Below are 20,263 nucleotides of genomic sequence, written 5' to 3'. Positions count from 1 at the left end.
TTAAAGAAGTTTTACTTACATTTGCTTACCTTTACAGCTGTCCTTCCTTCAGGTCTCGGGAGTCCCTCATCTCACCGGCACAGAAAGCAGAATGGCCGCGAGCTGCCAAAAGTTGCAGCATTCAGCTTTCTGTTCTGGAGAGATCTCTAAATCATCCTGAGAGGAAGGAATTAACTTAGTGTACAGATTGTCAGTGTTTGACAGCTTCAAACAGCTGTTAAACGCTGATATTTCATCTGTCAAAAGCTTTGAAATGTCAATCTATGACGTCACCTGTTGCCGGGTGGCCCTTAATTGGCCTGGTGAGCCCACTGGGCGGGCTCAACAACGTCAATCAAGTGAAAATCGCGTGGGTTGGCCACAACTCGATGGAGGTTGGACTACAACCCCGAAAGTTGTAGTCCCGCCTCCTACACGCCTCCTCAATCAAAATCCAGCCCTATGAGTTTCCTTTTGTTCTGTTGAAACTAGATTTATGTCCAAATTATTCTAATAGTTGTATTTCCTGAACGTAAGGGGGACACGTGCAGAATTGTTGATGATGTTGGGGCAGCCCCTCAGTGTCAATCTTATTGGTCAAACAAAATGAACATCTGTGGAGGGAACAGATCGTCTACATTTGGGGTGAAGACCCTTCATCAATCCACACCTGAAAGGTACCCCGCCAGTTCCCTTCACCTTCCCCGTACCCCTGGGGACATGGGGTGGACAATGGATTAGAGGTACAGACCATCTACCGTCTGATTGAATGGCGGAACAGCCTCAAGGGACTGAATGGCCTCCTCCTGTTCCTATGCTGCCTGGAGTTGTGAGTTCCTGGGGGAAAATGCATTTCACATTTATTTACAGGGCTGGAGGTTGTAGCCCGCCTTCCATTATGTAAAGGGACTACTTCTCAACTTTTCAATAAAATTTAATCCGATGCTTCTGATCTTTGGTCACCCGATTCGTGCGGGGAGTGTGGTAGGGGAGCGACCAGATTGTTGGACTTTCCCATTCAAGAGACTTGAGCACAAAATCTAGGCTGACACTCTAGTGCAGTGCTGAGGGTGTGCTGCACTGTCAGAGGTGCCGTCTTTCTGATGAGACGTTAAACCGTCAAGTGGATGTAAAAGATCCCATGGCACTATTTCGAAGAAGAGCAGGGGAGTTCTCCCCGGTGTCCAGGCCAATATTTATCCCTCAACCAACACCTACAAACAGATTATCTTGTCATTATCTCACTGCTGTTTGTGGGAGCTTGCTGTCCGCAAATTGGCTGCTGCGTTTTCTACATTACAACAGTGGCTACACTTCAAAAAGTACTTCATTGGCTGTAAAGCGCTTTGGGACGTCCTGAGGTCGTGAAAGGCGCTGTATAAGTGGGAGCTCTTTCATTAAGAGGACAGCAATTTGGCTTTTAGTATGAGGAATGGGATGAAGAGAAAGGTTTGGTAAAGATATGGAATATTCTTCGAAAAAACACTGTATCCAAGTGATAGCGGGGTTTCTCCCAATCTCCAGCCGTAACCACACCGGAAGATCTGCAGAAAACCTGGAGAAATGGTGTCAATAGCCAACTACACTGTTTCTTCGGTGTTTCCGCCAATCTCCCACCAGAGTTATGACAGGAGATTGGGAGAATCCCTCCCCCACAAAAAATTCGACCCCAAGGTCTACAGGGTCAGAATATCATACAATGGAGAATGAGAGAACGGGGTGCAGGAAGAGGGAGCAGCTACTAAGGGGGTTCATCCGGAACGTCGCCCGATTCCGCCCTTGCCTCAGCTCATCCGCTGCTGAAACCCTCATCCAGGCTTTTGTTACCTCTAGACTTGACTATTCCAACGCACTCCTGGCCGGCCTCCAACGTTCTACCCTCCGTAAACTTGAGGTCATCCAAAGCTCTGCTGCCCGTGTCCTAACTCGCACCAAGTCCCGTTCGCCCATCACCCCTGTACTCACTGACCTACGTTGGCTCCCGGTTAATGAATGCCTCGATTTCAAAATTCTCATCCTTATTTTCAAATCCCTCGATCGCCTCACCCATCCCTGTCTCTTTAATCTCCTCCAGCCCCACAACCCTCCGAGATATCTGCGCTCCTCTAATTCTGGCCTCTTGAGGATCCCCGATTTTAATCGCTCCACCATTGGTGGCCGTGCCTTCAGCTGCCTGGGCCCTAAGCTCTGGAATTCCCTCCCTAAACCTCTCCACCTCTCTTTCCTCCTTTAAGACGCTCCTTAAAACCGACCTCTTTGACCAAGCTTTTGGTCGTCTGGCCTATGTGGCTCGGTGTCAAATTTTGTCTGGTAACGCTCCTGTGAAGCGCCTTGGGATGTTTTACTATGTTAAAGGCGCTGTATAAATGCAAGTTGTTGTTGTTGTTGCTGAGGTTAAAGTCTTCCAGGGAGGCGACTGCATACAGGCCAACCATAGCTGTTTCAACCTGACAAGTCAGCCTTCCAACCAAAGTATCAGAGCGTCACAAGGAAATTCAGCCCCTTTTTCCACTGGGGATTAGAGGTTGTAAATATCAACCAGTCAGGCGACTCGGAAGGCAGGACTGTCGGACCAATCGCAGCAGTTGGAGGGCAGGACTGAAGTCTGCAAGAACCAATCAGGTCAGTTGTAGGATGGGACGAGGCTATCATAGCCAATTAGATTGGGCGGAGAGTAAACTGGAGGTTGTCACAATCGATCAATCAGGTATCGCTTTCTCCTATTGTTTGTTCCACATAAACTTGAAGGAGAAGCATGTAAAATGAGCTGTTGGTTTATTAGTCACAGATATGGGTGTGTTTTTGCCCCCAAAGAAGTTACACCGAACAAATAAAATGCGAAAAATGCAGCTTTCAAAAACATTTCCATTTTCCTGAGAGGAACATGCCTGGATTTCGACTACTTGATCCCACTTTTCTTTGAGGCAGAGAAAATGCTCCCCGGTGTGAATGCACGGCCTGCTTTGACTTCAGTAGTCCCGCCACCGTGCTTGTAGAACCTGGAAATGGAATGGGATGCAGGGTTTGGAACGTTAATGAGTTTTCCTCAGTTTTGGAAATGACATTGAGATTTACCTGCCGAAAAAAAAGAAAAAGACTTGCATTTCTATAGCGCCTTTCACGACCACCGGACGTCCCAAAGTGCTTTACAGCCCATGAAATACTTTTGAAGTGTAGTCACTGTTGTAATGCAGAATTACAGTAAGATCCAAAATGCCAGAAAATGCATCAAATCAAGTGTAAAAAAAAGCCGAATCGACATCTCGCGACATGTCCTCAGACTCACCTCAGAAAATACATTTCCTGCCTTCAGCCCTCGTATCTCCCTTCAGTAATTTCTAAATGACCATGGCTACAGGCTGTGCTATTGTGTACAGTGGCTTCACGCAAGGGAGGCCTATATTTAGGTCTGTTTCTCAGCTGTCAGCTTTTTCTGCATCGGTTGGTCAGCTTTTGCTGGTTTAATAGGTTGGCCTGGATGCAATTATGTCAGTTTGCCAGACAGCAGTAGATGACTCGAGGGTGTCCTCCATGACGGGAAACTGCTTTTCTGTGGCTGTGAAGGTGACGGTGACCCTGAATTTTACAAAATTCCATTCCAGTCACGGGATGGGGGCGTTTTTTTTTCATTCGTCCTCTGGCTGTGGGCATCGCTGAAAGACCAGGATTTATTCCCCATCCCTAGGTGACCTGGCTGAGGGACTCGCTAGGCCACTTTAGAGGGCAGTTAAGAGTTGACCATGTTGGCGTGGGACTGGAGTCACATGTAGGCCAGGCCGGGTAAGGATGACAGGTTTACTCCCCTAAAGGGACAGTAGTGAACCAGTTGGGTTTTTACGACAATCCGACAGCTTCATGGTCACTTCTACTTGATGCCAGCTTTTTATTTCCTCATTTTTTTAAAGCTGAATCCAAGTTCTCAAACTGCCATGGATGGGGTTTGAACTTATGTTCTTGCTGGAGTCATTAGCCCAGGACTCCGGATTACTACAAAAGCAAAATACTGCGGATGCTGGAAATCTGAAATAAAAACAGAAAATGCTGGAAATACTCAGCAGGCGTAGAGAGAGAAACAGAGTTAACGTTTCAGATCAATGACCCTTCGCCAGTTCAGACGAAGGGTCATCAACCTGAAACGTTAACTCTGTTTCTCTCTCCACAGATGCTGCCTGACCTGCTGAGTGTTTCCAGCATTTTCTGTTTTTTTTTAACTCTGGATTACTAATTTCCATATGCAACAGGGACGCCTGGATCTGTGGCCGTGTAACCGGGACTCCTGCACAAGTGCCGTGTAACCGGGGCTCCTGCACCTGTGGCCGTACGGTGCGGGGCTCTCGTATCTTGGTAAGTATACTTCTCTGTAATCCAGACTTTTTGATTAACTGGCACCACGCCGGTCCCGTCGGTGCCGGATAAAAAAAAGAGTTTCCTGTATCTCCTTATGTGGCTCGGTGTCAAAATTTGGTTTGATAATCGCTCCTGTGAAACGCCTTGGGATGTTTTAATACATTAAAGGCAAGTTGTTGTTGTCTTGAGTCAACATTGATGAGGGAAACACATCCATGACATGAGATGAATGACAAAGACCCCAATAAGACCCCCATAACCACTGCACTACCATGCCCAATATACAGTACTGGGGTGCATTGCTCGGGGATTAGTCAAAGATCTATCCCCACCTAGAACCAAGACATGACTGCGGAAGGGTCCACAGGCTCATACATCGCCACAGAGATGTAGATCAACAGCTGAAGAGTCAGCAACAATTTCCCGCTGGTTGCCCAAAGCCATAGATGTGAATTTGCAAACATACTAGTTGAAGAGTAAGACCATCATGACTGAGATGAGGAGAAACTTCTTCACTCAGAGGGTGGTAGGTTTGTGGAATTTGTGGCCCCAGAAAGCTGTGGAAGCTACATCATTAAATAAATTTAAAACAGAAATAGATAGTTTCCTCGAAGTAAAGGGAATTAAGGGTTACGGGGAGCGGGCAGGAAATTGGACATGAGTCTAGGTTCGGAATGGTCATGGCCCTGTGGGTAGTGGAGCGGGCCCAGGGGCCGTGTAGCCTGGTTCTGCTCCTACTGCTTGTGTTCTAATTCTGTGTTAGATTTCAGGAGATGGTTTTATTCCTGTTCCTGGCTGGGGTGGAGATTGCCTTTACAGAAGGTAAGTACTGTAGAAAATATAGGGACAGAGTGATCTCCTGGACGAGTTTCGATCGCCTAGATGGGTCGGAGAGGAATTTCCCAGATTTTTTCTACCAAATTGGCCATTGGGTTTTTTATCTGGTTTTTCGCCTCTCCCGGGAGATCACATGGGTTCGGGTGGGATGGAGAGTGATAGTAGATTTGAGGTTAGAATCAGATCAGCCATGATCTTATTGAATGGTGGAGCAGGCTCGAGGGGCCGATTGGCCTACTCCTGCTCCTATTTCTTATGTTCTTATGTTCTCACTCAACAGACCAACTGCGTTCGGCTGGAGATAAGGATGCCCTCATTAAATCCAGTGGTGTGCACTAACTGCAAAGGCTTTAATTCAATTAATGTGTGGGTGGTCTGTGATTCCCAACCAAGGATCTTAGATGTTAGTGCAGAGTATTCAGGATCACCACATGACTCCATTTCCAGCCAGTTCTCTCTGGCCGCCGCATTTTAATGCAAGGTTGGAATGCAAGGCAAGGGAGTTCTGGAGGTTTGGGCAAGGACCTAAAAAGTTGGCTCCTAACCTCAGATGCACCGCCCGCAGATCACAGCGGCATACAAGATAGTGTCCTCTTGTCACAGAGCAAACTTCTGGGTGCGCTCGAGCAATGGCTTCAGTGCCTCGATCACTCACGGTTTATAATATGGGCCAGTCAAAGTGTGCAGCCTGATGGTGGAGTGCCCCGTGCAACGTAACTTTGTCATTCAGCTCTGGAATACCCTCCCTAAACCTCCCCGCCTCTCTCTCCGCCTTTAAGACGCTCCTTAAAAGCTACTTCTTTGACCAAGCTTTTGGTCACCTGTCCTATTACAGGAAATCTCTCTTAACCGGCAAAATTCAGGAGTAGGTTCAGGTAAGTTTTACTTCATATTAGTGGCCGTGTAACCGGGGTTCCTGGATCTGTGGCCGTGTAACCGGGGTTCCTGCACCTGTGGCCGTGTAACCGGGACTCCTGGATCTGTGGCCGTGTAACCGGGACTCCTGCACAAGTGCCGTGTAACCGGGGCTACTGCACCTGTGGCCGTGTACGGGGCTCTTGTACCTTGGTAAGTATACCTCTCTGTAATCCGGACTTTTTGATCAACCGGCACCACGCCGGTCCCGTCGGTGCCGGATAAAAAAAGAGTTTCCTGTATCTCCTTATGTGGCTCGGTGTCAAAATTTGGTTTGATAATCGCTCCTGTGAAGCGCCTTGGGATGTTTTAATACGTTAAAGGCCAGTTGTTGTTGTCTTCAGTCAACATCAATGAGGAAAACACATCCATGGCATAAAATGAATGACAAAGACCCCAATAAGCTACATCAGCAAGCGATGACATGGTATTGGCAGGGAGGTCAGGGACAATCTAATTAAATGAATCACCCATGACGAGGTGAGACATTTCACACACTAGTCTAGCTGATACAGGGTAATACTTATTGACCCATCGCAGCAATTTTGCACCCACGTGCAACACTGCACATCACAATTGAACAAATGTATAACTGAAGGAAAAGTAGCATTTGCCATCGGCCAGCTTCTCCTGGTATAGTACTGACAGCCTTTCACAGACGCTGAATTACCAGTTGCCACAATGTAATACGTGTAACAGAGGACCAAGGGCAAAGATGTTGATTTTCCGAATGTGTCATTGGGTCCTTCAATCGAACGATGAATGTTCTCCACGTGTGATAGTGGTGCTGGTACTGCTCCTGGGCCTGGCCAAGGTGCACGTGCACAGGTCCGGGCCGCGGGCGGTTGAAGGGGGGTCATTCGGCCCGACTCCCTGCCTCTCTTCTGCGGCTCTGTCGGTGCCCGGGAGTCCCCGGAGAGAGGGAGCACGCGGTGTCGGCCGGTGCGCTCGAGGCCTTTCGCGACCGGTGGGCACCGGAGGGAGTGGAATCCATGTTTGACACCTGGGACCACATTATGCTTTAATTTGACAAGTTTCCTTTTGTTCCACTTATTATTTGGAGTCTATTGTTTGTGCCCCTTTAAAAAGAGGGTGACATAATAAAACTCACTACACACTTGGTTTGAGTATAAAGTAAGGCTTTAATCAACTTGTTTCAGAACATGGAGGTCTAGTTGTACTTCACTAGTTCCTTGTCTTACAAAATGTCCCTGGCAAGCTGAGCCCACGCCCGAGTATTTATACTCCTTGGACGGCGCCACCAGCTGGCCACCCAGCGTTATTTCACAAGTAGTTTCTTGATGATGGAGAATTATAACAGGGGGCACTTTTGTTCATTTGATTTCTATTGATGACACCTAATTGGCATTTTATAAGAGTCAGTAGCGCTGGTGAGAGGTGAGTTGTTCGACCAGAAACCTTCCCTTTGTGCTGAGGGAATGGTGTAGGTGGCGGTCACCTGGCTGGTTGTCTGCTCTCAGGCTCCGTATCTGGGGCAAGGATTGTGAAGGGGGATATCTACTCCAGAGCCAAATATAGAACCTTACAGTACAGAAGGAGGCCGTTCAGTCCATCGCGCCGGTGCTCAGTGAAGGATGCTTCAGTAGCCATGGAACCGATCGGTCATGTGATTTTTTTGTGAGCTCAGGCTCTTAAACATCCAATCAGCACACAGTCTACTCCTGATAATTCAGTCATTATTTTGCACCCAAATAATTTCATAGAACCATAGAATATTACAGCACAGAAGGAGGCCATTCGGTCCATCGAGTCTGCGCCGGCTCTTTCGAAGAGCAATCCAGTCAGTCCCACTCCCCCCGCTCGTTCCCCATATCCCTGCAATTTTTTCTCCTTCAAGAATTTATCCAATTCCCTCTTGAAGGCTACTATTGAATCTGTTTCCACCACCCTATCAGGCAGCGCGTTCCAAATCCTAATCACTTGTTGCGTAAAAAATGTTTTTCCTCATCTCGCCTCTGGTTCTTTTGTCAAACACCTTAAATCTGTGCCCTCTGGTTATTGAACCTTCAGCCATTGGAAACGGTTTCTCTTTATTTACTCTATCTAAACCCTTCATGATTTTGAACACCTCTGTCAAATCTCCTCTTAGCCTTCTCTGCTCTAAGGAGAACAAGCCCAGCTTCTCCAGTTGAATGAAATAATGTAAACAACACACAAAGTGGGAATATAGTGCTAAAAAACTGAAGTGTCGGATCATTTCAAGTGAGTGATTTTGAATTAAGAATATTGTATCTACATTACGAATCAACTTGGTTCATACAGGGTCAACATGATCACTCCCTACTTCTTAAGATGCTAAATTACGATTCTCTGATTGAATGGCTTGAGTTCCCAAAAGCCAGATATTGTGGTACTGCTGACAGGGAATTACTACGTTGCATTGTGTTTGTAAACTGAGTGACGTCAATGACCAATTCTTCCTTGACTAGGCCTAGTTGGGCGCCATAGTTGGACAGCGTCAAGGGAGCTTTACTCTACAGTTTACTGGTGCTGTACCTTCTTACCTAGCAGTGCTCGATTGCTGGTGGGAAGGTGCTTTACTGTGCGTCTAATTTATGCTGTACCAGGTCCGGAAGTGGTTAATGGGGCAGTGCAAAGAAAACGGAACCTCGCATCCAATCTGCATTGTGTTTGACCTCAAGAGTGTTTGGTGATGGTACAGCAACAATAAGCTTTTATACGGCACCTTTAAGAACATAAGAAACGGGAGCAGGAGTCGGCCAATCGGCCCCGCGAGCCTGCTCCGCCATTCAATAAGATCATGGCTGATCCAATCTTGGCCTCAACATCACTTTCCCTCTCTCTCCCCATCCCTTGACTCTCCTTGTAGTTCAAATGTCTGTCAAGCTCCACCTTGATTATATTCACTGACTCCGCCTCCACAGCTCTCTGGGGTAGAGAATTCCAAAGATTCACGACCCTCTGAGAGAAGAAATTCCTCCTCATCGCCGTCTTAAATGGGTGACCCCTTATTCTGAAACAATGCCCCCTAGTTCTAAATACCCCCACGAGGGGAAACATCGGGCTAGATTTTCGGGGAGCCGTCAGGCGGGGTTTCAGGCGTGTGGGGGGGGGGGGGAATCCCGAATTTGGGGGTCCCGACACCATCCCGCCCAAAACCCCGCCCCAAGTAAGTTTCAGGGGCGGCGGGTACCCGCCCCGCACTGGGACCCGCCGAAACCAGGCAGGAAGTGATTAGTGCTAATTAACTGCCTGTTAACAGGTAGTTAACAGGCAGTTTTTAGCCTAATCCCCATTTTGAGGGGATTCGTGTGGGTTTCCCGATGGCTCCAAGCCACGCCAGGTTAGAGCAGGCGGGCCGTCGGGTTGAAGGAGTTGGAGGGGTCGCGATGTCGGCGCTCAGGTGAGTGATGGGTGCATGAGTGCAAAGGTAAGTGTGTTTGGTGTGTCTAAAGTGTGTAAAGAACTTTTACTTACCTGTACTTACCTTAACAGCCTTTCTTCCTGTAGCTGTCGGGAACGCATCACTCAGCCGGAACTGAAAGCTGAACGGCTGCGATCTGTCAAAAGTGACAGCCTTCAGCTTTGAGTGCCGGTGAGAGTTCTAACTGAGTCTGTGCAGAATGACTCAGCTTAGAACTCAGAGTGTCAGTGTTTCACAGCTTCAAACAGCTGTGAGACACTGATATTTCATCTGTCAAGAACTCTTGACAGATGAAATTGCAGTCTGTGACGTCACCTGTTGCCGGGTGACCCTTAATTGGCCCGCTGAGCCCGCTGGGCGGGCTCAACAAGGTCAATCAAGGAAAAATCACGGGGATTGGCTGGACGTCGAAGTAGGCGGGTCAAAAACCCAAAAGGGGAAGTCCCGCCTTCTTCCCGACAGGTTCGGCAAAATCTACCCCATCCCCTCAGCATCCACCCTGTCAATCCCCCTCAGAATCTTATATGTTTCAATAAGATCACCTCTCATTCTTCTAAACTCCAATAAGTATAGGCCCAACCTTTCCTCATACGTTAACCCCTTCATCCCAGGAATCAACCTCGTGAACCTTCGCTGAACTGCCTCCAATGCAAGTATATCCCTCCTTAAATATGGAGACCAAAACTGTACGCAGTATTCCAGGTGCGGTCTCACCAGCGCCCTGTAAAGTTGCATCAAAACTTCCCTACTTTTATACTCCATACCCCTAGCAATAAAGGTCAACATTCCATTAGCCTTCCTACCTGCATGCTAACTTTTTGTGTTTCATGTACTAGGACCCCCAGATCCCTCTGTACCACAGCATTCTGCAGTCTCTCTCCATTTAAATAATAATTTGCTTTTTCATTCCAAACATTACAAAGAGATTTTCAGAGTGGGGCGGGGGGAGGGGGGCAACAAAAGGTACACAAGAGAATTTTACTGTTCATCAGGAGCGTTTAACATTGTTACAGTGCAAAAGGTGTTCCATTCCCCTGAATAAATAACATTATGTTCCATGAATTTGTATTTTCACGCTCTGTTGATGGTTCAGTTAGCCTGGCCATACAGACAGGAAGATCCCAGTCCTCATTCTCAGCTGGAGTGCTCCAACCAATTGGCCTCAGCACCCCATTGGTTGCGGAGAAGGAAGATCAGCCCGAGTTCCAGTTCAGGATGGCTACTGACTAACTCCTGTTGGAAGTGTGTGTGTGTGCGGGGCAAGGACAGATTAGGCTGGGCCACTATGCCCGCCATGGAGGAAAAGCCTGCTAACTGCGTCCTGTTGCTATTCAGTCTAATCTACAAAGAAAATGTCGCCCGGTGGAAATCACGAAAGGCAGACCTGTGCCATAGGATAGAAATAAAGGGGGACAACAACAACAACAACTTATATTTATATCGCGCCTTTAACGTAGTAAAACGTCCCAAGGCGCTGCACAGGAGTATTTTAAGACAAAAAATTTGACACCGAGGAGAGAAATTAGGGCAGGTGACCAAAAGCTTGGTCAAAGAGGTAGGAGCGTCTTAAAGGAGGAGAGGCGGAGAGGTTTAGGCAGGGAATTCGAGAGCTTAGGACCTCAGGCAGCTGAAGGCACGGCCACCAATGGTTGAGCGATTATAATCAGGGATGCTCAGGAGGGCAGAATTAGAGGAGCGCAGATATCTTGGGGGGGTTGTGGGGCTGAAAGAAATTACAGAGATAGGGAGGGGCGAGGCCATGGAGGGATTTGAAAACAAGGATGAGAATTTTGAAATCGAGGCGCTGCTTAACCGGGAGCCAATGTAGGTCACTGAGCACAGGGGTTTTGGGTGAACGGGACTTGGTGCGAGTTAGGACACGGGCAGCCGACACAGAGACAAGAAGTTCTATTTCCCTTTTTTAACCTGCCACTTCGCTCTCACCTAATGCTCCCCAGAAGATGTGCAACAGTTCCACTAACTGCCTTTCATGATTTCCACCGGGGCGACATTTTCTTTGTAGATTAGACTGAATAGCAACAGGACGCAGCTGGAGGCAAATGGAATAAGGGCAGCCTTCTCACAAAACCAACCCTGGTGATTAGTGGCCGAAAAAGGCCTTGGCGAGGGTGCAGAGGAGATTTACCAGAATGGTACCAGGGATGAGGGACTTCAGTTATCTGGGGAGACTGGAAAAGCTGAGGTTGTTCTCCTTAGAGCAGAGAAGGTTAAGGGCAGATTCAATAGAGGTGTTCAAAATTACGAGGGGTTTTGATAAAGTAGAGGGGGATAAACTGTTTCCACTGGCAGGAGGGTCGGTAACCAGAGGACACAGATTTAAGATAATTGGCAAAAAAGCCGGGGGGTGGGGGGGATGAGGAGAATTATTTTGAACTCAGCGAGTTGTTGTGATCTGGAATGCGCTGCCTGAAGGGCGGTGGAAGCAGATTCAATAGTAACTTTCAAAAGGGAATTGGATAAATACTTGAAATGGATAAATTTGCAGGGCCATGGGCAAAGAGCAGTAGAGTGGGACTAATTGCATGATGGTCCGAATAGCCTCTTTCAATGCTGTAAGTTTTTATGATAAAAGCAACCGTACTGGGTACTGACAAGCCTGATTGTCAAGAAAGAATTTGCATTTATATAGCGCCTTTCATGACCTCAGGACATCCCAAAGCGCTTTACAGCCAATAAAATACTTTTGAAGTGCAATCACCGCTGTAATGTAGGAAACGCGGCAGCCAATTTGTGCACAGCAAGCTCCCACAAACAGCAGTGAGATAATGACCAGATTATCTGTATTAGTGATGTTGATTGAGGGATAAATATTGGCCCTAGGCCACCGGGGAAAACACCTCTGCTCTTCTGCGAAATAGTGCCGTGGGAACCTTTACATCCACCTAAGAGGGCAGGCAGGGCCTCGGTTTAACACTTTATCCAAAAAACAGCACCCTCGACAGTCAGCCTAGATTTTGTACTCAAGTTCCTGGAGTGGGACTATGAACCCACAACCTTCTGACTCAGAGGCGAGGGTGCTGCCCACTGAACCACAGTTGACATAATGATACAATGGCGAAGTCTGCATTTGAACATCTGTGCACGAGGGGTAGAGCCTCAGATAACAACACAATGTGGCAGTGTTCCACAGGCTTGACGATTCAGCGCTGCTATTCTAGGTCTTTTTAGCAGATGACGGGTTGACACCATAACTGACGTAAAGTTATGATCTAAATGTACCGAACTGGTTGGAAAAAGGTCGCTTGGATTTTATCGATTGAGCACAAACTGTTATGGAAGTACATGCAATTCCATTACTGATAGTTCCTGGTGTATTGAGACATCTTGGCAGCTTGGATAAGGAATTGGCTTAAGGACAGAAAACAGCGAGTTGTGGTAAATGGCTGTTTTTCAGACTGGAGGATGGTAGACAGTGGTGTTCCCCAGGGGGTCAGTGCTGGGGCCACTGCTTTTTTTGATATATATATATAAATGACTTGGATATTGGAATACAAAGTAGAATTTCTAAATTTGCCGATGACACCAAACTTGGGGGTGTGGCAAACAGTGAGGATGACACCAATTGACTGCAACAGGACATAGATAGGCTAGCAGAATGGGCAGACAAGTGGCAAATGGAATTTAATACAGAGAAGTGTGAGGTGATGCATTTTGGCAGAAGGAACAGGGAGAGGCAATATACACTTAATGGCACAGTTTTAAAGAGTGTGCAGGGACAGAGGGACCTGGGAGTTAATGTGCATAGGTCCCTGAAGGTGGCAGGACGTATTGAGAGAGTGGTTAGCAAAGCATATGGGATCTTGGGCTTCATAAATAGAGGTATTGAGTACAAAAGTAGAGAAGTTATGCTGAACCTTTATAAAGTGCTGGTTAGGCCACAACTGGAGTATTGCATCCAGTTCTGGTTACCACACTTTAGGAAGGATGTGAAAGCCCCTGAGAGGGTGCAGAGGAGATTTACCAGAATGGTTCCGGGGATGGGGGATCTTAGCTACAAGGACAGGTTGGAGAAGCTGGATTTGTTTTCATTAGAGCAAAGGAGGTTGAGGGGTGATTTGATAGAGGTGTACAAGATTATGATGGGTTTGGATAGGCTAGACGGGGAAAGGCTGTTCCCACTAGTTGATGGTACAAGGACTAGGGGACACAGATTTAAGGTTTTGGCCAAGAGATACAGGGGGGTATGTGAGGAAAAACTTTTTTACACAGTGAGTGGCGAGGACCTGGAACTCGCTGCTGACGGAAGTGGAGACACTCAATGTTTTCAAGGGGAGACTGGATAGGCACTTGAGGGAAATAAACTTGCAGGGCTACGGGGATAGAGCGGGGGAATGGGACTGACTGGATTGCTCTAGAGAGAGCTGGCACGGACTCGATGGGCCGAATGGCCTCCTTCTGTGCCATTATGACTCTATGACCTATAAAACCATTTAATAAGTATTATTCTTCCCCTCAATTCGGGACCCTGTGCCAATTTCATTTGGCCTCACTTCCAGAAATCCTATGGTTTAATTTAGGACGTTTGTAAAGCCAATATTGACTGGACTTCTCAGGCTACCTGACAAATTACTACCCCTCTCTGGCCTGCAAGTGACTTTGAATGTGCCATAAGGGTCTCCCATCTTCTTCTGAAAGACAGTAGTTTACAGTTGATTTATCAAATAGCTTAAACACTCATTAAGAGCAAAATCTACCCCAGACTCCAACACAGGTCTCAAGTGATGGTCACACTTGGGCAAGCCCCCAGACAGGAAACTTTCCCCGGTCAAATCCTGGAACAGAGAGCTAGTGGAAGGGCGTGTCTTCCGACATTGCTCAAGCATGGCCCCTTGGGAGGACATAGAAACATAGAAGATAGGAGGAGTAGGCCATTCGGCCCCTCGAGCCTGCTCCGCCATTTAATGAGATCATGGCTGATCATCCAAGTTCAGTACCCTGTCCCTGCCTTCTCCCCATATCCCTTGATCCCTTTAGCCTTAAGAAATATATCTAACTCCGCGGAGGCCACCGTGCCTCCGGCGATAACATCACCGCCGTGCGCCGCAACCTCTTAGCGCCCCGCGGCAGAAATTCGGCTGCACCCCACGAGGCCGCCACGGGCGACGTCAGCACCAGCCTCGCGGGTCGCGAGCCGGGCCGACCTCCGCTCGCAGGGCAGTATTTAAAGGGGCGGCGCCGCCATTTAATTTTTTTGGAGGTCGGCCCTCCGGGGTGGGCCGTGGCGTGATCCTGGCCGCCATCATGCAGCCCGGCACCGCGTCTCGGCGCCAGGCTGCGGCATCACCGCCGCCCTGGTGGCCTAGTGTGGGCCATTGGAGCCCTTGCAGTGTGGGCAGCCGCCTGCCCCTTTAACTGAATTTAGTTCCGTAAGCCGAATTTAGCAGCCGGAGCGGTACTTCCGCGCTGGGCACAAAATGTCCGGCCTTAACTTGGGTTACCGCCCCCAAACATCCATGGAGGTATCTCAAAGCAGAGATCACAGCAGCACAGGCCACCCAAGAAGGTTAGCACAGTGTGCTGTGGGTGGAGGAGGAATAAACAGCTGCGAAGAACTCACAATATAAATGGGAAAAGGATCCATTGCAGAATAAGGGAAACGCTTCATTGATCTAAATTGCCTTTTTGGAGTTCAGGTGGGCCAAATGGCCTTCCTCATCATAAGAACACAAGAACATTAAGAAATAGGAGCAGGAGTCGGCCATTCGGCCCTTTGAGCCTGCTCCGCCATTCAATAAGATCATGGCTGATCTTCGCCCTCCACTCTACTTTCCCACACTATCCCCGTATCCCTTGATTCCCTTAGTATCCAAAAGTCCATCGATCTCTGTCTTGACTATACTCAACGACTGAGCCTCCACAGCCCTCTGGGGTAGAGAATTTCAAAGATTCACCACCCTCTGAGTGAAGAAATTTCTCCTCAGCTCAGTTCTAAATGGCCGACCCCTTATTCGGAGACTGTGACCCCTGGTTCTAGACTCCCCAGCCAGGGGGAACATCCTCCCTGCATCTACCCTGTCAAGCCCTGTAAGAATGTTGTATGTTTCAATCAGATCACCTCTCATTCTTCTAAACTCTAGAGAATATAGGCCTAGTCTACTCAATCTCTCCTCATAGGACAATCCCCTCATCCCAGGAATCAGTCTGGTGAACCTTCGTTGCAGTCCCTCCAAGGCAGGTATATCCTTCCTTAGGTAAGGAGACTAAAACTGTACACAGTGCGTCAGTATTTATCTTGTAGCATCAGGGAAATTCCAGCACAGAAGGCCAAGTCAGCCCATTGGTCCTCAACCGGAGCCACGTTCTCCAGGTGTGACAGAACCTTCCCGATTTTCTTCCCCGCGGGGAAGCGCCTCATTCCCCAATCAGCTTCTCTCCAGGGCCGATCTGAGATCAGGAATTCTGTGATAAATCCTGGGCATGGACCTGGGCAACCAATTCAAAGAAGCTGCATTTATATTGCACCTTTCACCACCTCAGGATGTTCCCCAAGTGTTTTACAGCCAATCAAGTACTTTTGAAGTGCAGTGGCTGGTGCAATGAACCACTCTTGGAAACATCATATTGTTGAAGCAGTGTGCTGAGCTGATACAATCAATGGTTTATGGGCCTTGTGTAACCGACTGTGTTAATAATGCAGAAGATAAAGCAGACCACCTACATCAATGAATAAATGTCAAGAGATTTACACGGCTTCTGGTTTCTTATCAGTTTTTATTGAAGTTTTTTGTACAATAAATTAACCTGCCGAAGCAGTCATGTAAACAGCAATGTAATACTGCACAATCAACATAGCCACTGGAAAGATGACACGCCGCAAAGCAACGCGTTACTAATGAAACACAGCTAATTGCATCAGGAACAGGGCCTCTCTCTCACCCTTAGCAACGGAGGAGGAATCAGGATTTCATTACTGCTTGTAGGTCTGCGTTCTCTCATTGCAGCTCTACGACATCGTGACCGTGGGATTATCTTCGCGCTTTCATCTGATCCGTCTGTAGAGAAGGTTCGCTGGCACCTGGTGTGACAATCACTTAAAGGCTGCCCTGTGTGTGTGTGTGGGGGGGGGACCGCTGTCACATCAGCTCTGTACCTGTACGGCTATGTTGCTCTGGTGATGAACGCCACTGTGCGATGGGCCGTTTTTAGTCCCTAAAATAAAACAGCACTGCGCTGCCGTCTGTCAGATCTCTTGTACACCTTGCCCTGTGAACGGCAGCACTGCCACTGGGTACACCGTGATACACAGTGGGGGGGAGGGGTGACGCCAGCGCAACAGGAAACTATGAGCCCTTTAATACCACATCTGCGTCATGCAGCAAGCGGGCTTGGGAAATGCAACCACCTGCTCGCTGGGCCACGTGTTACTTGCTACAGTCGGTAACCCAAGAAGGCAAGCAACGTTCCCTGGCCTGCGAGTGACTCCACACCACCTCACACACCGCTTTGGACTCCTTCCGGTCCTTTTTCTTCCCTTCCCTGTCTGTGCTAAAAGGATATTTTGTTTGGGTGAGATTCTGTGGCCGTTCTGGCGAACTCCCCAACCTGATTTCAGGAAAACTTTATAAAACACTGGTTCGGCCTCAACTGGAGTATTGTGTCCAATTCTGGGCACCGCACTTTAGGAAAGGCCTTAGAGAGGGTGCAGAAATGAGAATGATCCCAGGGATGAGGGACTTCAGTTACGTGGATAGACTGGAGAAGCTGGGGTTGTTCTCCTAAGAGCAGAGAAGGTCGAGAGGAGATTTGATGGAAGTGTTCAAAATCATGAGGGGTCTGGACAGAGTAGATAGAGAGAAACTGTTCCCATTGGCGGAAGGGTCGAGAACCAGAGGACATAGATTCAAGGTGATTGGCAGAAGAACCAAAGACGATATGAGGAAAAACTTTTTTACGCAGCGAGTGGTTAGGATCTGAAAGGATGGTGGAGGCAGACTCAATCGTGGCTTTCAAAAGGGAATTGGATAAGTGCCTGGAGGAAAATTTTTTGCAGGGCTACGGGGAAAGGGCGGGGGAGTGGGACTGGCTGAAGTGCTCTTGCAGAGAGCCGGCACGGGCTGGATAGGCCGAATGGCCTCCTTCTGTGCTGTAACCATTCTACAATTCTATAAAAGTTGCAAACTCGGTCAGAACCTGAATAGGCTGGGTCCTGGACAACTGGACCATGGTTTTTTTTTGGGAGGGGCTTATGTAGGGCGGGGCGTGGCGGAACAATCGCCTGCCCCAACAAGGTGACCGACAGAGAGGGCACGTGCTCCTGCACCCCAGCCCTCAGTCGGAACACGGAGCAGGGTTGCTGCAAGTATGTTAACTCTTGGCAGATTTACTCAGCAATGTGAGGGGAGGGGAAAGGTGGCGCTCACCTGGAGGTCCAGGCAGGGGCTCGGGGTCTGAGCCCCTGATGATGAGGGATGACTTAATACTTTTTTTCTTTACAGCAGCCTTTTTCGTGGTAGGGGTGGGGGGATGCAGAAATTCCACTGCCCCCCAACTTCTACCGGACTTCCCGGACTGTGAAGGTTGGGGGGCGGGGGGGTCCCCAACCTGCCAAAGACCCCCTACTTGTGACCCCTCGTCCTCAGCACACGGAAGTGTCAGGGGTGCAGGCCGCATGCGGGCACGTCCCTTCCCCCGTGGATGTTCCAGGCCTTCTTCACTAGGATCAAACTGGAAATTAGAGCTCGGCCGTTCAGGAATGAAATTGGGAAGCAGTTTTTTCATAAAAAGGGTGGCGGAAATCTGGAACTCTACCGCCACCCCCCCCCGCCCCCACAAAAAGCTGTGGATGCTGGGGGGCAATTGAAATTTTGCAGAATGAGATCGCTAGTTTTTTGTTAGGTAAGGGTATCAAGGGATAGGGAGCAAAGGCGGGTGGATGGAGCTGAGGTGCAGATCAGCCATGATCTAACTCAATGGTGGAGCAGGCTCGAGGGGCTGAATGGCCTATACCTGTTCCTAATGTTCCTTTCTCTAGTCAGAACGACACTTTTTGGATGAAGGAAAAGACAACGTAAAAGAAGTCTTGTGCACCTTTCTTGTATAGTCTTGAGAGAAAAAATTGCAGGGATATGGGGAAAGAGCGGGGGGAGTGGGACTGACTGGATTGCTCTTCGAAAGAGCCGGCGCAGACTAGATGGGCCGAATGGCCTCCTTCTGTGCTGTAATATTGTTGTATGATAAGGTGTGTAGAATCAGTGTTGAGAATATGTACTACAGGGTACGAGATGAAAACCAATACGCAATTTTGCCCTTTTTGCAAAAGGAATTTAAAACACAACTTTGTACTCAACCGTTCAATGTTTGGCCAATGCCCCATTTTAACTCTTAGCAACTCTGTTCTGCAATGATCAGCTTCGTGCGATAAAACGTTTAATTAGAAAGTGTTACAAAATGTCCTACTTGTCAAGAAATTAAATATTTTGTTCAGAGGGCTATTGCGCTCGCATATTATCTGTTGCTGAATAATTCACATAATTTACATAAAATCTCATTAAAAGAACATTTGCAACCTTTTACTCAGATTGGTTAATAGTGTGAGATATTTTTCAGATATTTGCATAGAATGTTCTATACTCATAACTACCTATTTGTTAAAAATCCTTTTATCCCTTATATAAATCTCTAGTTTCCACATTTATGCAGCGGTTCAAGAAGGCGGATCACCACCACCTTCTCAAGGGAAACTAGGGATGGACAATAAATGCCGGCCTTGCCAGCGACGCCCACATCCCATGAACGAAAAAAGGGATGGGACTTGCCTATGTAAATTTGTCAGGTTATATTTACACTCCCTCTGGTGGAGCCTGCAGTGCCACCACTGGTGGGAGGGTGCAATAACAGTGTGACAAGTTTACATAGGCAGTTTCCATCATCAATGGATGATGGAAACATCAGAGGAATTTATAATGGAAATATAAAAATAAGGACAGAATGCATGACTTTAAAATGGGGACTGAATGACAGCTACATGGCGCAGTCCAATTAACCCCCACTCACTAACCCAACGTCATCAGAAGACTACAAAGAGGAGATTAACACAATAGTAAGGAAGGATATTAGCTCTGATGATGTGGAATCTGTATGGGCAGAGCTGAGCAATACCAAGGGGCAGAAAACGTTAGTGGGAGTTGTATACAGACCCCCAAACAGTAATGCTGAGGTTGGGGATGGCATTAAACGGGAAATTAGAGACGCGTGCAATAAGGGCACGGCAGTTATCATGGGTGACTTTAATCTACATATAGATTGGGCTAACCAAATTAGTAACAATACTGTGGAGGAGGAATTCCTAGAGTGTATACGGGATGGTTTCCTGGACCAACTAGAGATCAGGCTGATCTCTTCCGATTAGGCACTTTACAGCCTTCCGGACTAAATATCGAGTTCAACAATTTCAGATCATAACCTCGGCCCCTATTACATTTTTACTTATATTTTATCCACACCTTTGTTTTGGCCCTTTCCCCCCCCACCCTTTTTCTCTCTCCCACATGGCAGCTGTCTCCCACTCTGCCAGCGCATTTCACACCTAATTTAGAGCCATCTTTTGTCTCCACTAGTCCTATCACCATCTCGTCTCGTTTTGAATACCTCTTAATGTCTCTTCACTTCTCTTTTGTTCTCTCCCAGCCCGGCCTTTTAATCTATTTCATTTCCTGTGCTCTTCCAGTCTTGACAAAGGGTTTGACCCGAAACGTTGACTGTTTTTCTCTCCACGGATGTTGCCTGGCCTGCTGAGTTTTTCCACCATTTTCTGTTGTT

The sequence above is a fragment of the Somniosus microcephalus genome, chromosome 32, assembly GCF_052327205.1.
Source record: "Somniosus microcephalus isolate GS21.2 chromosome 32, FLI_Smic_1.0, whole genome shotgun sequence".
Lineage (NCBI taxonomy): Eukaryota > Metazoa > Chordata > Chondrichthyes > Squaliformes > Somniosidae > Somniosus > Somniosus microcephalus.
Note: the sequence above shows the minus strand (reverse complement) of the source record.